The sequence below is a fragment of the Ylistrum balloti genome, unplaced genomic scaffold, assembly GCF_031769215.1.
Source record: "Ylistrum balloti isolate Yb309-2 unplaced genomic scaffold, AGI_CSIRO_Ybal_v1 Utg369984, whole genome shotgun sequence".
Classification (NCBI taxonomy): Eukaryota; Metazoa; Mollusca; class Bivalvia; order Pectinida; family Pectinidae; genus Ylistrum; species Ylistrum balloti.
This window is the reverse complement of record NW_026782070.1, coordinates 21,566-44,986: the sequence shown is the minus strand read 5'-3', so window position 1 is coordinate 44,986 and position 23,421 is coordinate 21,566. Positions and strand designations below refer to the sequence as shown.

The 23,421-nt window shown below is 40.0% G+C and overlaps 1 protein-coding gene across 1 annotated transcript in view; it reads right to left on the bottom strand.

The window, feature by feature from the left end:
- Positions 1-20,210, bottom strand: part of LOC132547839 (solute carrier family 23 member 1-like) — a 64,967-nt gene extending 44,757 nt beyond the window's left edge. The window contains exon 1 of the mRNA XM_060211644.1: positions 20,136-20,210. The gene's annotated coding sequence lies outside the window, so the exon portion shown is untranslated. The remainder of the gene's footprint in view (positions 1-20,135) is intronic.
- Between the last annotated feature and the right edge of the window lie 3,211 nt (positions 20,211-23,421).

Here is a 23,421-nt window from a genome sequence, read left to right as displayed (position 1 = left end):
CTCTACCACAGATAGACACTCGACACTCCAGAGGTTACGATCAAGTGATCGTAACCCCTGGAGTATCAAGGATGTTGTTTCCCCGAACCTTGCCCTTGTAAATGAGGCGGGAAATTGAGGAGTAAAGGAGTAGGAGTGTCAATTAAAGTAATGAGCCAACACTTCCCTGCTCGCATCTTTATCCCGGTCAAAAATAGTTATCCTCGATACTCCAGGAGTTACGGTCACTATCACTCTGTGCAAAACAGCGAGAGCCATATGTTGCGACAAAATATGTCACGATTAAAGCCCCAATATACGTAACATTCACCAAAAAATTAGTGTAGAATCACACATAATTATTGAGATATTCTCTAAGATGTAGTTAAAATTAAGTTATTCAAACAATAGTTACCATGACTTTGTGCATAAAGTATTGATATATGAGCAGTTGAAACTCGCTGTTTGTAAACACACCTCCATTTTAAACACGCGCCATCGAAATTACGGTTGTTGCCGAACCACGTCGGAAAGTTCATGACCTGATCTCGCGAGAGTTGAGGTTTCTACTTATAGAGGAATCACATGCAGATATGTCTACGGTAAGTTTTTGTTTACAAACATTGTTTGCGAAGTCTTGTCGTAGACTTGATGTATTCCTGTGATGAACATTCAGTTTTTGGGAAATTATTAGAAGGAATAATTAGTTTAGAAACGATATGACGCACAATTATAACGTAAGAATTGAGAACTTGCCTGATGTATGATTGGAAAAAAAGGAAGCGAATGGTGGACGTCGGTACTGTGTCTGCCATGTTTACACACGCGGAATATGCGCATGCGCAATGTCATCGCTACGAGCGGTAATGTATGAATTAGTGCGTCCCAAATTGTTTATTTTCCGATTTTTTCAATTTTTATTTAAATTGAAAACAGTCAGTTTTATTTTCTTTAATTAAAGGAAAGTATTTGTTTTGTTACATATATTACGGGGAAAATAAGATTAAAGTTTGGTTTTTTTATAGTGATTTTTACGTATATTGGGGCTTTAATGCAGAATGAAAATTCATAGATAGGGGTAGCCACACGTCGATTGTTACACAATAATTACTCCGACACGTGGTATTTCAGTTAAATTTTATTTCTTGCCGTGGTTACACAAGATCCTGTTCAAGTCCACCTCCATCTCCCGCTTAAGTTCCTACTACCCTCTAAAAGCCCGCACTGCCTTGTCTAGCTTCCGAGCTCTAGTCTCCAACCACTCTCCTACTCTTCTCCCGCTACTCTCTTTCTACTGTATATTGTCATAGTATTAATAATACCAAAACACTTCAATTCTAACTAAGCCCCGATTGAATGACAATGCCCCACCCCGCGAGGCATATAATTATCAAGGCACGTGCAAGCTCATGCAACCTTATCTCAGGGATCCCGATGTACTTTACCGTCCAGTATGCTATCTACTCTGATCGACGATCCCTCCCCAGCTATCTCGCTACAGTGGCTACGTGCGTGAGGCACACCCTTGATATCTAAGGGCTACCAAACTGCCTGTCCATCACAGGACGTTAACCCTGGTCCAGTGCCTGACTTTTGACACCTGTTGTTATTGTTTCCAGAGAACCTGTTGTACTTTAAATTTCTGTTTTAAATTATATTCTCTAAATTGTATTTCTACTACCCATTTTGTTACATACCTTCCCCACAAAGAATATTAACCAATATTCCTAAAATTAATTAAACAAAATGTGAAAACCAGTTAACTCCCGATCCACACTTTATCCTGGAAGGTTAAGTGATAATTAGTTTAGCCCAGTTCGTCTTTCTTCTCAGTGTCCTATTCTAACGAATAACAAGCATGCAAAATCTTTCACCAGTCAGTAATAATTCCAAAGTTAATATTTCCACATAATCATCCACAACACCGAAGTGCCAACAGTACATGTCACTCATGTTAATGGCAATAATCAAGGAGTACACATAGAATTCCTTTACTAAGACACTGTCAATCCTGCTTGTTCCTATTAATAATCCATCCGGTTTAAAAATCCATGGTTTGTAATCACGGTCCATGATCACTGTTTAGGAATCCATCAGGTTAATCACACAGGATCATAGCTGACTATCACTCAACAGCTGTAATTCGTCCTGTGTCCATTTGTTCCCACGAGTAACATACTCCGTGCATCATATACGTACTGAATATAAAGGTTTTCGGAATGGCTATGATTATTGTCCGTGAATTCCACCGTCCTTATACGCAGACGTGTCCTCTGCATTTGTCCTTATAGCATCCTTTTCGCACAGTCCTCATTTATGTGAAGGACTAATAATTAAGTTATAATTCATGGACGTTGCATGTTATGTCCGTTATGTGTGGTACATGAGTTGTAGTATAACAGGAGTGTACTTAATGGTTCCTGAAGGCAGTATATGCAGTGCAACGAATATCAGCTGTTCATTGCAGTACCATATAAAAACACACGGAAGTATATTTTATGTCCATTGAGTCAGATAATAATTCACATTATCCTGGGGAGTATACTTGGACTTAAATACTTATTTACAGTACAACACAATTGTTAATACGATACAGGTTGCGACGTTGTAACGGCTTGATTACGTAATGTCCCATTAGCACTGGCTTATCACAGCCTAGTTCGCTGCATCGATGTCCACAGCGCGCTGGTTTCTTTCACTGAGGGACCTGGCTTGTCCCTTTCTGATGATGAGGACGTGGCTTCCGCGTGTCCTGTAGCGTTGTCTACGCTTCTCGGGTTAACCGGCATCATCTCCATGTCTGGTGAATTTGTGACCTTGGGATCTGACCTCTTACGTAATAGGAATAGAATTTTGCTTTTCAATTTAATTCTCCAAAACAGTATGGCGAACCCGCCAGCTAACACAATGAAGGACAGCCCAATACATACAAAGACCCATGCAGACCATTTACTTCCCGTAGGTATTTTGCGCATCCCCCTTATCTCAGTGATAAGATGATTCATTGGAATCCGATCGATTTCTCTAAGCCTTGTTGGTATTTCAATGGCCTTAAACTGTGGTACGGCCCGTTTAAATGGTTCCCATAACCGAAGATTAATAAAGGTATCATTGTAAGCCAGTATCTGTGTCTCGGTAATGTTATATTTGCTCTCCCGGAAGTAGTATGGGGGTAATATTAAATAGTCACTTGATGCGGAGCATGTCATCTGTAATTTGATGACGCCCATCGGGGGCTTAACTATTACCTTGTGATTACCCGTTTTGGTATTTGGACAAACTACAGCAAACCGCAGTTCTCTGTTTGTCACCACCACCCATCTTCCATCTACAATATACCTAGCCTTCGGTAATATTGATTCTGATATTACCACAGTCTAACAGCGTTCTTTTATGCTACTTTTGTGGTCCAGAAATAGGGCAACAACACATAGCCGGTTCATATTTGTGGGGTAGATCGGGCTCTTAACTTCACAATAGCTAAAGCGAGAGTTACCGCATCTGGTTTGCTCTTCCGTATTCAACAACAAGAAGCGAGTACGGTCAGCGTTAACTGCTAACGTGGTCGCCTCTAGATCATAATGAGCAACCATGTCCCCTTTCCTCGCAGGTTCATGATACTTTATACCCACCATTGGGGAAGGAATATTGTGAACTTCATACATATCATATAAACTATCAGAGTCTAGTAGCGGAACACTAATTATTATGACGATCTTGTTTTCATCGAGTACGGTTGTACACGTCAGCGACTTATAGAAATTCCATAATTCTCGCCTAGGATCATAAGGTAATTTGAAGTGTGATGGCAATTGAGCGTCAATTTGGAGCAATAACGAACTCAGTTTCGTTGGAGAGATGACACTTGGTGATAAATGACCTAGTGAGAGCATGTTCAGCTGTAACTTCAAATTTTCAAGATAAAACATTCCTGCATCGCATAAATATTTGAGCTCGGCAAGGACCGATTTAAGCTGAGCATGTATCTGTACAAAGTGTTCGAATTTCCGAAACTGCCCTTCCAACACTTTTGTGGCATTCGCTATTTTATGGTCCAGCTCAAGGACATTCAGGATCAGTTTGTTGATTGCTTGTCTTTTTTCAGATACCTGAACTCTTGTAATGTTTATTATCGACATGCTGTCTTCGACAACATGTGCGATATGTTCTTGATTCCTTGCCAAGGTGTTAATTCCCTGGTGAATAGAGTCAAGGTCATCTTCTGATACAGTACCAAATAGGAAGCTCAATGCCTTCCCTTCTATTGAAAGTAAACTGCGTTTATACCGATTATTCATGGTCTTATATTTCAGAAATCCATCTTTAACAGAACTGTAACTGACATTTAAATATTCTAACTCTCTTTTGACTGCGGTTATAGTCTCTTGATACTCGCCCTTTGTATGTAATGCGAATTGTTGTTGAACCCGCGCATTTATGCGCGACGCTTCGGCTAGATCAAGATTTAGCTTTATTTGGAAGTTCTCGAAAGTTCGAAAGTCAATCACGGCCGTTACAAGCCATCGGGAGCGTGTAAATGATAGCTCATTGATCTTATTAAAGATAACATTTTCGCGTACAAGTAGGGATGATCTCACGTGTGGAACCCAACAAACTACCAAACCTACGGCAATTGTCAGTGTATGTATCAGCTTCATGGTGCTTAATTGTTAACGGGTGGAGATCACAGAAAATTTTACGATCAATGCAGGTCACAGATCCCAATTCAATATCTGCAATTACAAAACGATTAATATATATTTACAATCTATTTACAATGGTCAATTAAATGACTTATTAACCTTATTGACACGAAACCTTTTATAAGTTTGCTCAACACATTTAACAAGGATTCCGCTATAGCTACTTTGCAGATTTTGTCGACCGAGTATGAGTCTCAACGAGATTAGCTTGACCTAGGGATTAAGTCCTGCCAATTACACAACCGCGTTTTAGTTTATAATATTTGTTGGTATTATTAACAATCATAATGGCCAAGTGTCCACGGCTCGACACTTTTGTCACGGCATTACCGACCATGAGGCCAGGTTCGGTGCTGATGTAACCTGAATCCACAGGTTTTACCTGCAGTAGCTCTGCAGTTCTACGGTTTGCTGGTCCTACCCTACCAAGACATAAGGTAGCTGTTTGTGGTTTCAGACCAACATTTTGCCTTAGGCGCACAAGTGATGCAATATGGATATCTTCCTCTAGTGGGATGTATTGATTCCGGAATCGTAAGGAACCTAGATCAAAATACAACCTCACGCCATTGTCTGTCAACCAGTCTCTGCCTAAGATAAAATTTCGATTCATGTCTGTGACCACATGAATAACTGGGTTACCGTAGTATCTCCTAATTTAAATTTTATATTAACACAACCGTCTGCCGGCAATGTGTTCCCATTTACCGATTGTAGCTGAATTTTTGGCTTCCTAATAACAGGGGATGGCTGTAAATGCCCCAAAACGCGCTTATGTACTAGCGAGACCTCTGCCCCCGAGTCAACTAAAGACCTATATCGCTGTTTCCCAATTTTTATTACACATGAACTCGGACTCCCTTCCAAATGTATCTTGCAAACTTTACTCTCCCCAGCGGTTTCATTCATGGGAGAGCTACCTAGTTTTTTCTTTGTCTATATTAAGGGCACTCTCGTTGAAAATGGCCCCGATTCCCACAAGCCCAACAGAGCTGCTGATATTGGCCCGGACCAGCCCCAGTTCGACGTGTTTTCGACCTACATTCCTTAGCAATGTGCCCCGTCCTGCCGCAGTTGTGGCATTTACGGGTAGCTCTGCTATGTCCTACATCTATTGGCACTGCCGCAGGGCTAGTGTCAATGGGTTCCACATGCCTACCTTTGGTTACGGTATTAGTACGCAGCTGGAATCGCCGTCGCAAATTTTGTTCGGCCATAGCTACGTTCACCGCTTCCCGTAATGTTGGCGGATTTTCTCGCATTACCTTCATCTTTAAGCTATCATTAAGTTGCCCATCTACAAAGAATCCGACCAGTTGCTGCTCTACGGCTGGATTGCCCCTTTGCATGTTAGCATAGGCCTCATCGGCCAAAGCCAACAGTTTTTCAGCAAAAATCTGGACGCTGTCGTCCGATTTCTGCTTGGCTTTCCGCAGCAGAACAAAAGCATGCTGTGGATCGGTTATCTCCGAAAATCGGGAGGCAAGCTCCGCCTTAAGCTCTGCCCAAGTTCCCTGGGGGTTTTCTTCAACGTAACGTTTCACAAAATCTCCCACTGGGCCCTTACTAGCTTGATACGCTACTAATTTTATTCTATCCCGGTTAACGTAGCATATTTTTCTATCGATCCTATCCCACTCTTTAAATTTCTTCGGGTCCCCCTCATAGCTGTCTACTGCGCCTGCAATCCCCTGGGTATTGATGGCCGACGTGAGTCCAGTGAATTGGGCTGTCAAGTTTTCTATTTTCTGCCATAATTAATTTACTAAATTTGTTAGAATAGGTATATCCCAATTAATCACTCACCTTTATAGAAAATCTGTCCTGTTATATATCCCTTTCAAGATGTTGGTAAAGTTCATAAATCCATGGACACACATTATTTTGTTTCCTATGACCTCTTTTTCCTGTGTTCTCCCAGGTTCGAAATTCTGGTTACGGCAACAAAAATATCCACGTGTGTTACACAATAATTACTCCGACACGTGGTATTTGAGTTAAATTTTATTTCTTGCCCTCAAGTCCACCCCCATCTCCCGCTTAAGTTCCTACTCCCCTCTACAGGCCCGCACTGCCTTGTCTAGCTCCCGAGCTCTAGTCTCCAACCACTCTCCTGCTCTTCTCCCGCTACTCTCTTTCTACTGTCTATTGTCTTAGTATTAATAATACCAAAACACTTCAATTCTAACTAAGCCCCGATTGGATGACAATACCCCACCCCGCGAGGCATATAATTATCAAGGCACGTGCAAGCTCCTGTAACCTTATCTCAGAGATCCCGATGTACTTAACCGTCCAGTATGCTATCTACTCTGATCGACGATCCCTCCCCAGCTATCTCGCTACAGTGGCTAGGTGCGTGAGGCACACCCTTGATATCTAAGGGCTACCATACTGCCTGTCCATCACAGGACGTTAACCCTGGTCCAGTGCCTGACTTTTGACACCTGTTGTTATTGTTTCCAGAGAACCTGTTGTACTTTAAATTTCTGTTTTAAATTATATTCTCTAAATTGTATTTCTACTACCCATTTTGTTACACGATACATTAAGTATCTCGTAGTTTTCATTGGCTGAAACACGTACGGGTTATAACGACTGAACTGACAGGTGTACCAGTACAAACATATAAATAGAAGGTGGACATATGTACAGAAAGTATTGACATTAAAAGCGAACACTTCCCAGAGCCGCGGACAGAAATGGAAAGAAAATTTACGTGCGGACATCTAAAACACATCAGCACTTGCAGCTTACTAACGATTAACCGCTAACCCACAGTCTGTTGGATGGGACTTAAAATGATGACCATTGGGAGAATGTCGCTCCATAAAGATCCCTCTGTTATTTTTCGAAAAAGAGCAGGCGCCATAACGCCAGCCCAGAGGTTAGACTAGCAAAAGGGATGATTTATTCAGTTACTTTTGACGGGCTTCCAAAACACTATCAACATATCAAATTTCTCTAGTGTAGGATCCCCTTCCTCATCTTGGCTGTCATATATCGGTCCTCTTGCTGCCACGTGCATAATTGGTTGTTGATATAATTAGGTCAAGGGGTCGTTTTCAAACCTCTGTATCCCACTCTCTCCCATCACGTTATACTCTTCTCTCTCTCTCTACTCATTTCCCTATCTTTTCTCGATAGGCCGTGATAGTGGACGTGTAATAAATAAATAAATAGGTGTATCAGAATTAAGATGATCATAACTTAAGAACATTTACGGTATGAACTGGTATGACTCTACATGTTAATGTAATTTTTGTTATCAAAGTTTCCTGTTCTCAAATGCTCTCCGTACAGGATAAATTGTATTCGACAAGCGTCTGCCCTTTCACACGCCCACATACACGTATTTACTCCGGATTGCAAGACTGACCTCTATCTCTAGAATAGTAAAACTATAAATAAAACTGAGCTTTATATTTCCGGTCTCTTGGATATTTAAGATTACTAAGGTTCCAAACAAGCGTAAAATTTAAAAGATCAATTCTAAAAAAAAAGGCTGGTAATTAGTCTATCGGATACCTTGACAGACAGATACTATATCCAGGCGGATTTAAGAATTCGATATGCCCTTCATGTCCTGGTTTAGATAAAAAAAATCTTAGTGTATCACCCGATGAATGCGAGAGATATACACAAAGTGAGGGGGAAACTATGGCTCAAACCTTGACATACTTTTACACCTCCACACTACTTTGACGGTTACATCAGATATATCATTAGCTCTAATCCTAGACCTACACGGGGCGTTGACCTGTTTTTAAAATATACGAGCAATTAGAAAGTATAGGGTGGCAACACAATACGAGTAAAATTTACAAGTATGGGAGGAGAATTAGGATACTTCATAGAGAGATGAACACATCAGGAAGCTAGGGAAGTAGTGGGCAGTCTGCATTATCTTCTCTATATCCACAGACACATATTATTATAACAGTCAGGTTAAGGACTCACAATGTGATAGCGTGTGGTGTTGTAGCTGTGGGATAAAAAGTAGGACAGACAGTGATGAGAAAGTAAGGGAAAGACAGGAGGAGGATGACGGGGTCAGTATTATATACACAGCAAGAAATGGTGATGGAATATGGGCAAATGGGGGAGTAGAAAGTTGTAGAGTGCCGTTGGTGTCGATAACTGTATGGTCGGTCGAACCATCTATAAAAATGACTAATAACATGGAAGTAGTGGAGACCGGGGCACAGTGAATCATGGGGCACAGTGAATCATGGGGCACAGTGAATCATGGGGCACAGTGAATCATGGGGCACAGTGAATCATGGGGCACAGTGAATCATTGATCATTTATAGAATTTGGTTTGTGTTAATAGACTGATGACATCATCAGTATATGTGTATTGAAGAGTTCCTGCCAAAATGTCTTGCAGTATCAGTTATCTGGAGCCAAAAAAAAAAATTGCAAGGTAAAGTATGTTTTACACCCCCAAAAGTAAATTTTTGTGCTCTCAATCCCTTTCAGATACTCACTTGATAGTCAGTTGATAGACACTCAATCATATTTCATTAGTTACATGGATGTTTGGAGATGTTGACGAAGTTGTGTTATCCATGTGATACTAAGCCTTGTCAGGATGGTGGTCACATGATTAAAATATGACCATGTGGGGCACAGTGAATCGGGGCACAGTGGCTCACTTTGAATAGTGATTCAGTGTGCCCCGAGTAATGTTTTTTTTCTTTATCTCAACTCTTGGCATTGATTACTTTGACTTTTCACTTACTATGCAGATAAAAGTTAATTAGTATAATTGCATATTATATTCTTTTTCAGCATCATAAAATATGGTGCGTAATAGAAATAAAGAGGATAGGAAAATTGGAAAGACTACCAGTACTAAAATGAAAGAGGCCGTTCAGAAAGTTATAGGAGAACAAAGGAGTATTAGAAATGTCTGCAAGTCATATGATATTCATTTTTCAACCTTGCGTCGTTATGTACAGAGAGCACGGGAACATGGAAACAGAGAATCTATGTCATATTCACCAAATTACAGCTGCCGTCAGGTTTTTACTGAAGAAGAAGAAATACTTCTACAGGAATATCTTATCAAAGCCTCTAAAATGCACTATGGGTTGACACGACAGCAAGTGCGTGAATTAGCATTTGAATATGCAAATCGCAATGATAAAGTATTTCCGGAGTCTTGGAGGCAGAACAGACGTGCTGGTGAAGATTGGTTTGCTGGGTATATGAAAAGGTATCCTAACCTGTCCTTACGTCGTCCAGAAGCAACCAGCTTATCGCGTGCCACAAGTTTCAACAAGAAAAATGTAAAAGACTTCTTTGATAACCTGGAGAAAGTAATGAAGGAACATAATTTCAGTCCAACTGACATATACAATTCAGATGAAACTGGGTGCACAACCGTTCAGAAAGTTGGAAACACTAAAGTAGTTGCTTGTACAAGTGAAAAACAAGTTGGCAAAATCACTTCGGGAGAAAGAGGAACATTAGTAACAATGCTTGGCACAATAAATGCTGCGGGGAATTCAGTACCGCCATTCTTGGTATTTCCTCGTGTGCATTTCAAACAATCCATGCTATATGGAGCTCCGCCTGGAACTGTTGGTGTAGCAAATCCATCAGGATGGATGACCTCAGAGAACTTTACTGTATATATGCAACACTTTATTAAGGCAACCAAATGCTCGAAAGAGCGTCCTGTTCTGTTGATATTAGATAATCATGAATCTCATATATCAATTGAAACAATTGTCCTTGCCAAGGATAATGGTGTTACTATGTTAACACTTCCGCCTCACTGTAGTCACAAAATGCAGCCCCTAGACCGTTCTGTGTATGGTCCTTTCAAGAGCCTCTACACCAAGGCAGCAAATGATTTTATGATAAGTCACCCTGGCCAGCCAATCACAATTCATAATGTAAGTCAGATTATCGGCAAAGCTTACCCACTGGCATTTACTCCAAGGAATATCAATTCCGGATTCAAAGTATCTGGTATCCATCCTTTTGACGCCAACATCTTCAGTGATGAAGATTTCATGTGCTCATACGTAACAGATAGGCCAATAACTGAAAACGTGAAAGACATTGAAGGAACCATCGTTGATCATGTTGTTTCAGCTTCCTCATCAGTTAACCCTAATGTGTCAACTTCCACAAATGTTGAACCTGTTGCATCAACATCTACCAACACTGATCTTGTTGCATCAATTTCGACAAGCGTTGATTTTGCTCCGTCAGCTTCCGCCAACGTTGATCCTGTGACTTCTCCCCATGCCAACACTCTAGCAGCAAATTTAATCAGTTCTGATTCTGGTTCAATGTCGTCTGAAAATAGGATATCTAGAGAAAAAATACAGGCAGTTGTTTTACCAGAAGAAATAAGTCCCTTTCCAAAGGCGCCACCAAGGAAAGGTAGAGGAGGTCAAAAGAAAGGAAAAACTCTAATTCTTACGGACACACCAGTAAAAGATCAGATCAAAAAGGATGCCGAGGAAAAGAAAAGAAAGCAAACCAAAGAGAGACAAAACAAAGCAAAAAAAGGTAAAAAGGGATTACGGTTTGAATTTCAACAGAAAGATAGTCAAGGTGATTCAAGTTCAGAAGAGGAAGTTAACGAAAAAAACATTTGTGACGATGACGATGATTCCTTTGAATATGATGAATCTGCTGAGGAAGAGGAAATAGTACCGCCTGATGCTGATTCTCTCGTCCCTGAGGATTTTGTCATAGTACAATTTCTTACCAAAAAGACGAAAGTTATTTATATAGGACAAATAATAGGCTGCAATGGAGACATTGATGATATTGGTGAAAAAACCTTTAACATTAAGTTTATGAGACGTAATTCCTCATCATACAAATTTGTCTTTCCAACAGTTGATGACATATCTGATATTGCATTTACTGATATCATTGGAAAGCTGCCACAGCCTCTTCAGCATGGTGGCACTGCTCGTGTTGCCCGTCATTTAATATTCCCAGTGGATTTTTATGCCTATTCAACATTTCTTCGGTAAATGAATTTAAAAATCAGACAACCAGTCAAACATCTTGTCACCGGACAAAAGGATAGACAGTTTTGATGACTTACTTTTTGTTTCCCAATTTCAATTTGTTTATGCGACTTTGAAAGACACTTAGTCACACATGTTGCTGTTCATGAATAGACAGTTCCTTTACTTACGATGTTTTTTTAATGGCAATTTTACTCATGTGACTTTAGAAGACACCTAGTCACACATGTTGTTGTCATTGGTTAGATAATTTTGTGGTCTAAATTACTGCATTTAGACTGAATTTGGTTTTTCTTAATTATTGAATAAATAATTCTGTTTGCAAAACATTTATGTTTGTAATTTTTGATCCTTTTTAGAGAAAAAAAATCCACTGATTTCACTGTCTGATTCACAGTGCCCCAGGTGATGGTCCACTGTTCCCCGGTGCCAGGGCACAGTGAATCAGCTTTTTTAAAAAATTCAAACACTTGTATATTTAAAATTGTCAAAGTTGGCATGTAATATTTGCCATGTTTAAACACTGACCATGGGTCATTATCGTTTGCACTTAAAAGACAATCAATTCTGCCTTTTGATAAGGAGTAATATTCAAAAACAACTTTTCCGATTCACTGTGCCCCGGTCTCCCCTATATGTGAAAGAGTATACAAGTGAACCGTGAAACTTACAAACTCTATTTACTTTATGATCCCGATATGAGGACACACCATACATATAAATTTGGAGTTTATTTCGTATAGGACATACTGGGATGGGTCTAAACCAATTCTCCGTCTCTATATTCTATCTCGCTACAATTCTCCACATCATTTTTTTGGTAGAAATGATTGAGAAGTTTGATTTCTCTTAGAGAAAAAATATTTTGAAAAATGAATTGAAATTAAATATGGTAAATCATGCCCATGCAACATTTATCAATAAAAAGACAATTTTAGATATCGTCAAAATCTCGTAACTTACCGCACAAGGAGAGGAACGTCACGTAAATACGGTTATAAAGTTACTGTTTACAGAACACCGGAAGTTTTGATCCGTTGACATTGCTCGATCCAGTTTCCGACCCACGTATATGTACGTGTTTCCGGCTCTATCTTGTCATACACGTTCACGATTGCATTTGTTACACCAGTGTCCGGTGATAAAATCGACTATTTCCTGCCAAAAAGTCCGACCAGGTTTAGTGGAGCGGAACGCAGTCTCGAGATTGGGAAACCTTATCGCAATAATGTTGGTTCTCGGCGATATGCAAAATGTTTCTCCAAAACATTTTATAACAGAGGAGAAAAAGTCAAGGAATAGAGTTAATTAAGTTAAACGGTCACCTTGTGATATTGTAATTCCGTCTACTATCCATACCCGTTTCCACAGGTGTGTGTTTTTAATTACTAGTCAGGGTCATTTTGAGATGGCGTCTCTTTGGAGTAGGTTGTGGTTACCTCACTGAACAACATGCGCTAGGCTCACAGCATGCTTTTATCGGAGTAAAGTGTATGACGGCTCATATACCTCTCGCACCTTCACATGAGGTTGAAATACATTTGGTATCCAGTGCGGTCAAACGTCTCTACACTGCAGGTTTTGAAGCCTGCATGCTCGTTTATTGACAGGAAGGAAACAAAATATTGTAACTTGAAAAATTACAAAGTGTTCGTAACATTCTCTGAATTATACACTAAAAGTATTCGGTTTTGCGTGATACTACGGCGAATTCGGTGTTCAAGCTACAACACTGAAGTATGAAGTATTTTACATCTATACAGCATGTTTGTATAGCTTAGCATGTCTGTATAGCTTAGCATGTTTGTTTAGCTTAGCGTGTCTGTATAGCTTAGCATGTTTGTTTAGCTTAGCATGTCTGTATAGCTTAGCATGTTTGTTTAGCTTAGCATGTCTGTATAGCTTAATATGTCTGTATAGCTTCGTATGTTTGTTTAGCTTAGCATGTTTGTTTAGCTTAGCATGTCTGTATAGCTTAATATGTCTGTATAGCTTAATAAGTCTGTATAGCTTCGCATGTTTGTTTAGCTTAGCATGTTTGTTTAGCTTAGCATGTTTGTTTAGCTTAGCATGTTTGTTTAGCTTAGCATGCTTGTTTAGCTTAGCATGTTTGTTTAGCTTAGCATGTTTGTTTAGCTTAGCACAGAGATAAAATAATGGCTAAATAAGCGCTTGTGAATTAGACCAGTAAATAACAGTCTACTTCGATAAATTTATGTATATTCTCAAATTCAATCATTTTTAAAAATAATGATCAGAGTGTTGCAAAATATAGTCTGTTTCATTAAATCAATAGCCGCGAACTTGTGATGAAAAAAAACGCGGAGTTTAGTAGTCACGAAAAAACAGCATTTATACTATAATGAACACTGTTGAGGTATGTCGAGAATTCTCTCTACTACAAGATCAAGCTGAAACATTCTGTAATAGTTTCAGGTGACCACTAAAGGCTTTATCAATTATTGCACGGATTACCCTATCCATATTTCCAGTCGCCTTCCTTAGCACTCATTCATCCTTCTCTCTATGTATTTCATAAATACATTAATGGCAATAATCAAATTGCTGATACATATGTAAAACTAAAAGTTGAGGACATTTGATTCGGTCAATATTGTGTTATATCGAGTTTTTCTACCTGGTTGATATATCGCGATGTTGACCCCATCAATGGTCTTTAACAAACACAGGGCCAAGATTACTTTAAGATTGACACGCATGGCAACCAACGTATTACAATATAACTGCACAATAGCCATTTTTTACACATCACATCCCTGTACTAACTGCATTTGGAGTTTTTCTGTGGTCTCTTATGTCCTGTCTTCATTGCTCGTCACGCAGGATAGAGTTACTAGTTTCTTCTTTCTTGTCCAGGAGGAATGCAAGATATTTCTTCCTGCCGGTTATAGTTCCTTTCTACCTGAGTTCAATTTCTATCCTATTTTTCTGAGTCGGATTGTGATCACCTTTATCTGAGAGACAGTACCAATATATTTGTGTTCTTCGATAGCCCTTGTGAAATTAGCTCTACAGTTATATGTCCAGTTTTCTTTCACTCTTACATAATTTTGCGGACTTTCGTAATCCACTTTGCCGGCCATATTGTATAGTTTGTAAATAAATAACAGACCAGTAACTTTTTGGCTTAGTGACATCAGTCTGAGTAAATCGATTTACAGATAGCGACGGTTGCCATTAGTTGCTAGGATGATCGCCCTGCAAAAACCCTGACGGGGTGTCTCTGCAGTAGTTAGTGCCTAGTTGAACAACATGGGGGACGACTGCATGTCATCAAAGGCCATACGAGGAATGTGTGTTCCCTAAGGACACGACCCTGGTGGTTTAGACCGTTCCGTTTCACAGCTTCCTGAGAAACACAAATCGTCATTGGTAAAGACAAGGGTTGTCGATTACACACCTTGGATCGATCGTTATCTGGGGTTTCGATGTAGAAAGGCCGACGATGTTACTGCTTATCTAGACATGAAACGAGACATGACTTCAGTGTAATTACACATCTTTTTCACTCCATGTTTGGCTAGACATGAAACGAGACGTGAGGTCAGTATACTACACAAACACATCACTCCATGCTTGGCTAGACATGAAATGAGACAAGAGGTCAGTGTAATTATACAAACATATCACTCCGTGCTTATCTAGACATGGAACGAGACATGAGGTTAATTACACAAACATATCACTCCGTGCATGACTAGACATGGAACGAGACAAGAGGTCAGTGTAATTACACAAGCATATCACTCCGTGCTTATCTAGACATGGAACGAGACAAGAGGTCAGTGTAATTACACAAACATATCACTCCGTGCTTATCTAGACATGGAACGAGACAAGAGGTCAGTGTAATTACACAAACATATCACTCCGTGCTTATTTAGACATGGAACGAGACAAGAGGTCAGTGTAATTACACAAACATATCACTCCGTGCTTATCTAGACATGGAACGAGACATAAGGTTAATTACACAAACGTATCACTCCGTGCTTATTTAGACATGGAACGAGACAAGAGGTCAGTGTAATTACACAAACATATCACTCCATGCTTATTTAGACATGGAACGAGACATAAGGTTAATTACACAAACATATCACTCCGTGCTTATTTAGACATGGAACGAGACAAGAGGTCAGTGTAATTACACAAACATATCACTCCATGCTTATCTAGACATGGAACGAAACATGAAGTCATTGTAATTACACAAATGTATCGCGCCATGCTGAATTTGACAAAAAACAAAACATGAGGTAAATGCAATTGCACTAACTCATTAACCTTAAGAATCGATGTGCCTGGTTCGCCCCCTTTGTGTGACGGTTTGTGTTGCCTGGTAAGGTGAGAAAAGGATCGGTCTTTGCTGATAGAGATGTGTTCTTTGGCAAGACACTTTACTCTTATTGCTTTAGAGACATGCGACGGGCCTGTTGTATGCTGTTCAATTAGGCAGCCACCAGCTTCGACATAGATATCATGTTTTAAAATGACCCTGGCCATTCACGGGGCGATAAATGCAACAAAAAGGATTCCATAAACTTATCCATCAAGTCACGCTTGACTTGGCATGAAACGGGATATGAAGTCAATCTAATTTTAAAACTGTTTACTCCACACCAAATAAGTCATGACATCAACGATATCACTATGACCATGAACAAAATTCACTATTCAACGCTGAAAGCTGTTATTTCATTATGGTTACGGTATTTTATATCTATGTTCAGGTAAGACGTGATATGATCTGCCTCACACTACTAAAATGTCAAATTGTGTTTATAAAACCAGGCACGTGACGCTGACGTATTGTGTGCAGATTTTGTTTCCGTTCAGCGTTTTGGAAGTATGTACAGCGATTCGACTGCATCACAACAAGTGTATTCAGTAGGTCAAACACATGTCTAGTGATGGCAGATGGTTTACAGGAAAACTGGGACTTTCGATTGGTTAATGTTTACATTCCAAACGAGTTAAACCAATCAAATCGAAGGATGGATACATATATAATTGGCCGAAGAATCGGTCTTATAGTGATGTTTTAGGTAACTCAGATTCCCAAGTTTTAATTTTGACAGTAAGGGGAGACAAGCTGGTAGACAAAGGCGGCAAAATATTATTTTAACTCAGGAGCAGAAAGCCCAGGATACACACGACCAGACCAACAAGAAGACTTCTTTAAACAAGCGCTGTTGTCTGCATTTTACCAGCTGCGGTACCAACAGTTTGCTTACACTATTTAAACCCGAGTTTTCTCAACGGACAGTTGAATGTAACCATGCATGCTGATAAAAAGACCTGTCAAATGTACAACAGGTTATTTATCTTTCACATTTACACATTGTGCTTGGTGGAGGTACTGTTGTTTAATAGGCTCTATAATGCCGATGAAGTGTTTTCACAGGAAATCTTATACTGAATGTAAATTTTGTAGCCGGTATCATTTTTCTTCTGCGTTCAAATGAGCGAGATGTTAGTCTAAATATTTTGATTACTCTCGATTCATCATACAAAATGTTATTTTAACTCCTGATGTCTTGTACAGATATCCTTTATGAAAAATGTTATATTTCTATCGGTCAATCCACATGAATGACCTAAGAAATATTCTTATAATGTCCTGTTAAACTATCCCAGCTGTCTTATATACACCTCCGACTGAACTATCCCAGCTGTCTTATATACACCTCCGACTGAACTATCCCAGCATTGACTTATATACACCTCCGACTGAACTACCCCAGCTGTCTTATATACACCTCCGACTGAACTATCCCAGCATTGTCTTATATACACCTCCGACTGAACTATCCCAACTGTGCCTTATATACACCTCCGACTGAACTATCCCAGCTGTCTTATATACACCTCCGACTGAACTATTTCAACATTGTCTTAAATACACCTCCGACTGAACTATCCCAGCTGTCTTATATACACCTCCGACTGAACTATCCCAACTGTGCCTTATATACACCTCCGAGTGTACTATCCCAACTGTCTTATATACACCCCCGACTGAACTATTTCAACATTGTCCTATATATACCACCGACTGAACTATTTCAACATTGTCTTATATACACTCCGACTGAACTATCCCAACTTTGCCTTATATACACCTCCGACTGAACTATCCCAATTGTGCATTATATACACCTCCGACTGAACTATCCCAGCTGTCTTATATACACCTCCGACTGAACTATCCCAACTGTGCCTTATATACACCTCCGACTGAACTATTCCAACTGTGCATTATATACACCTCCGACTGAACTATCCCAACTGTGCTTATATACACCTCCGACTGATACTATCCCAGCACCTTGAACTATATATACACCTCCGACTGAACTACCCCAGCTGTCTTATATACACCTCCGAGTGAACTATCCCAGCTGTGCCTTATATACACCTCCGAGTGAACTATCCCAACATTGACTTATATACACCTCCGACTGAACTATCCCAGCTGTCTTATATACACCTCCGACTGAACTATTTCAACATTGTCTTAAATACACCTCCGACTGAACTATCCCAGCTGTCTTATATACACCTCCGACTGAACTATCCCAACTGTGCCTTATATACACCTCCGAGTGTACTATCCCAGCTGTCTTATATACACCCCCGACTGAACTATTTCAACATTGTCCTAAATATACCACCGACTGAACTATTTCAACATTGTCTTATATACACTCCGACTGAACTATCCCAACTTTGCCTTATATACACCTCCGACTGAACTATCCCAATTGTGCATTATATACACCTCCGACTGAACTATCCCAGCTGTGCCTTATATACACTCCGACTGAACTATCCTAGCATTGACTTATATACACCTCCGACTGAACTATCCCAACCGTGCCTTATATACACCTCCGACTGAACTATCCCAACTGTGCATTATATACACCTCCGACTGAACTATCCCAGCTGTGCCTTATATACACTCCGACTGAACTATCCTAGCATTGACTTATATACACCTCCGACTGAACTATCCCAGCTGTCTTATATACACTCCGACTGAACTATCCCAACTGTGCCTTATATACACCTCCGACTGAACTATCCCAACTGTGCCTTATATACACCTCCGACTGAACTATCCCAGCTGTGCCTTATATACACCTCCGACTGAACTATCCCAGCATTGAATTATATACACCTCCGACTGAACTATCCCAACTGTGCCTTATATACACCTCCGACTGAACTATCCCAACTGTGCCTTATATACACCTCCGAGTGTACTATCCCAGCTGTCTTATATACACTCCCGACTGAACTATTTCAACATTGTCCTATATATACCACCGACTGAACTATTTCAACATTGTCTTATATACACTCCGACTGAACTATCCCAACATAGCCTTATATACACCTCCGACTGAACTATTTCAACATTGACTTATATACACCTCCGAGTGAACAATCCCAGCTGTGCCTTATATACACCTCCGAGTGAACTATCCCAGCTGTGCCTTATATACACCTCCGAGTGAACTATCCCAACATTGACTTATATACACCTCCGAGTGAACTTTCCCAGCTGTGCCTTATATACACCTCCGAGTGAACTATCCCAACATTGCCTTATATACACCTCCGAGTGTACTATCCCAGCTGTGCCTTATATACACCTCCCAGTGAACTATCCCCACATTGCCTTATATATACATGTACATCCGACTGAACTATCCCAACATTGCCTTATATACACCTTCGACTGAACTATCCCAGCAGTGCCTTATATACACCTTCGACTGAACTATCCCAGCATTGACTTATATACACCTCCGACTGAACTATCCCAGCTGTCTTATATATACCTCCGACTGAACTATCCCAGCATTGACTTATATACACCTCTGACTGAACTATCCCCACATTGTACTATATATACCTCCGACTGAACTATCCCAGCATTGCCTTATATACACCTCCGACGTGAACGTATACGAAATGCACGTGTAAGCACTTAACGAAAATAAGCAATCCATTTTGCCTTCAAGGATCAAAGAGTTCAAAATCCCACATCTACCGGTATTCTGGGTGAAATAGTCAGTGTTGATGACATTTGATCTATTGACCTTAAACTTTGTAAACATTCACATGTATATGCCTTACAAAGAACGTCAGTTTTCGAATGAATTGGCATTTTATTGCTGTTTCAGTATTTTGGCTCCGCACAAAAATTGAAATTACAACCATATCATTCATATTTTATCTATATGTAAAAGCAGAGAAAAAAAACAACCACAGTTTTAGCAATGTCCCTTGAGAAGAAGCGACAGAAATGTGGAAAGTCTACTGACCACGCCAGACGACGGACCAAGGCAATGACAGTAGGACACGAAAGCCTTTGGCATAGGTACCTTAATAAATACACTCTAGGCACCTTACCTGTAATCAATGAGCGGTGAACCTTCCTGACAATGTCCACATGTACACTGATAGGAAAATAGTCCCTAGGCTTTACTCCGTCAGCATTGACAATAGGAAAACATGTTACGTTACCCCTTCACATAATGGTCGAGAAAAAAGATTTACACACACAACCCATTCCTCATGACCCAGGTGCACGCATGCCTACACCACGCGCTACCTCCCATCGACCTAGTTGGAAAATACGGCAACAACTTTAGTTAATGTATCACTAGAAATATGTAAAATCTTAGTAGCCGAATAAGGAATTAAACGTATCACGTTATTGTAACTAACTACTACACGGAAATTCTTCATAAATTAACAACATTAACAACAAAGAAAGGAAAATGTATGTTTCAAAACAGATATTTTACACAAATAATAAGTATTTCTACACAAGATATTGTACAGTGACGTCACTGTGACTAGCCAGCTATTATGTCTTTTTTTAAGATAAAATGGCGTTTAAATATCTATGTACACTAAATGTTAACTGTTATCATAAGGAAAATAAACGTGTAGTCAAAAATGCATGTCAAAACTTTACCAGAATAGACAACACACATTATGTCTTTTAAAAATAGTAATCAAAATATTTCAAAATAAGTGTATATCTTAGTGTAAGTAACATTATAGTAACAATTTGAAACTTTTCACGATATAGAATTGTGTGGAGTGCTAAATCGTCTTTGTCTGAGCAGTAGTACACTGTCCTAGTACAGTTCACCATGCACAACTCATACTTGTGCAAGTTATAACGCATAGATGTGCGAGTCGGATTTAGAAATGAGTTATAGATAAGTGCTAAGTATATGAGAGTACAGCTTTTGATAATTAAATCTATATCTATATAGATCTATATAGATTAGGCACATGTAGATCAATCAATTAGACTGAATATTTAGACACATAGTTTACAAAATGTCAGATGTAACCAGACTTAGAGTCCAGACACTCACTGCATATAATTGTAAACACGCAAACATGAATCATTTGAAATCTCATACCGTCAGAAAAAAACAGATTTTCATGGCTTCTGATTCGCTCTGATTTTTCTATCATTTTGTAAACAAACAAGAGATCCCAGAGGGATCTTGGTGCCCACCATTTGAGGATCTGTTTTCAGTTCTTGATGATTTGTTTAATTTTTTTGTGTGTTACAGGTGTTGTAAATGTTCATGAACTGGTCTTCATTGAATGTGCTCAATGATGGCACAAGATATTTTTATTAAGCACCTATTAGCAAATATCATTTGAAAAAGATCCCAATGTATTATTAGATAGCAGTCAGTTACAGTTGGATAATGGACAATATGCTTGTGCTGTTTTACTGTCGACATCCAAGATGGCTGCCTGTGGGCCACCTTGCTTTCAAATCAGTCCAAAAAAGGTACAATGCACAACTAGGGACCAAAGGAAACCAATATCTATGAAATATCAGAAGGATCCATCCAGTACTTCCTCAGATATAGCAGTAACAAGATTTTACTCTCAAAATCCAAGCCATCTTGATTTCAGATCAGCCCAAAAAGGTACAATGCACAACTTGGAACCAAAGGGAACCTGCATATGAAATTTGAGAAAGATCCATCCAGTACTTTCCAAGAAATAGCAGTAACAAACTTTTACATTCAAAATCTAAGATGGCCACCTGTCTGCCATCTTTAATTCGAATCAGTCCAAAAAAGGTACAATGCACAACTAGGGACCAAGGGGAAACTGCATATGAAATTTGAGGAAGATCCATCCAGTACCTTCTCAGAAATAGCGGTAACAAACTTTTACTTCCAAAATCCAAGATGGCCACCTGTCGGCCATCTTGAATTTGAATCAGTCCAAAAAAGGTACAATGCACAACTAGGGACCAAGGGGAAACTGCATATGGAATTTGAGAAAGATCCATCCAATACTTTCCAAGAAATAGCAGTAACAAACTTTTACTTCCAAAATCCAAGATGGCCACCTGTCGGCTATCTTGAATTCGAATCAGTCCAAAAAAGGTACAATGCACAACTAGGGACCAAGGGGAAACTGCATATGAAATTTGAGGAAGATCCATCCAGTACCTTCTCAGAAATAGCGGTAACAAACTTTTACTTCCAAAATCCAAGATGGCCACCTGTCGGCCATCTTGAATTCGAATCAGTCCAAAAAAGGTACAATGCACAACTAGGGACCAAGGGGAAACTGCATATGAAATTTGAGGAAGATCCATCCAGTACCTTCTCAGAAATAGCGGTAACAAACTTTTACTTCCAAAATCCAAGATGGCCACCTGTCGGCCATCTTGAATTTGAATCAGTCCAAAAGAGGTACAATGCACAACTAGGGACCAAGGGGAAACTGCATATGGAATTTGAGAAAGATCCATCCAATACTTTCCAAGAAATAGCAGTAACAAACTTTTACTTCCAAAATCCAAGATGGCCACCTGTCGGCCATCTTGAATTTGAATCAGTCCAAAAAAGGTACAATGCACAACTAGGGACCAAGGGGAAACTGCATATGAAATTTGAGAAAGATCCATCCAGTACTTTTCCAGAAATAGCGGTATATAGATGGTGGGCTAAAAATATAAAATGAAATTGTTGTGTTTGTAACACGGGAGACCTGGCCGGTACGGATCCGGACCTATCACGTATATAGCCGTATGATGGTGATGGTGATGATGGTAGTGGTGGTGGTGATGATGGTGATGGTGATGAGGGTAGTGGTGGTGGTGATGATGGTGATGGTGATGGTGATGGTGGTGGTGGTAGTGGTGGTAGTGGTGGTGGTGATGATGGTGATGGTGATGATGGTGGTGGTAGTGGTGGTGGTGATGATGGTAGTGGTGGTGGTGATGATGGTGATGGTGGTGGTGATGATGGTGATGGTGATGAGGGTAGTGGTGGTGGTGATGATGGTGGTGGTGATGTGATGGTGGTGATGGTATGGTGGTAGTGGTGGTGGTGATGATGGTGATGGTGATGATGGTGGTGGTAGTGGTGGTGGTGATGATGGTAGTGGTGGTGGTGATGATGGTGATGGTGGTGGTGATGATGGTGGTGGTAGTGGTGGTGGTGATGATGGTGGTGGTGATCGTGATGATGGTGATGATCATGGTAGTGGTGGTGGTGATGATGGTGGTGGTGGTGGTGGTAGTGGTGGTGGTGATGATGGTGATGGTGATGATGGTGGTGATGATCGTGAAGATGGTGATGATGATGATGATGGTAGTGGTGGTGGTGATGATGGTGATGGTGATGATGGTGGTGGTAGT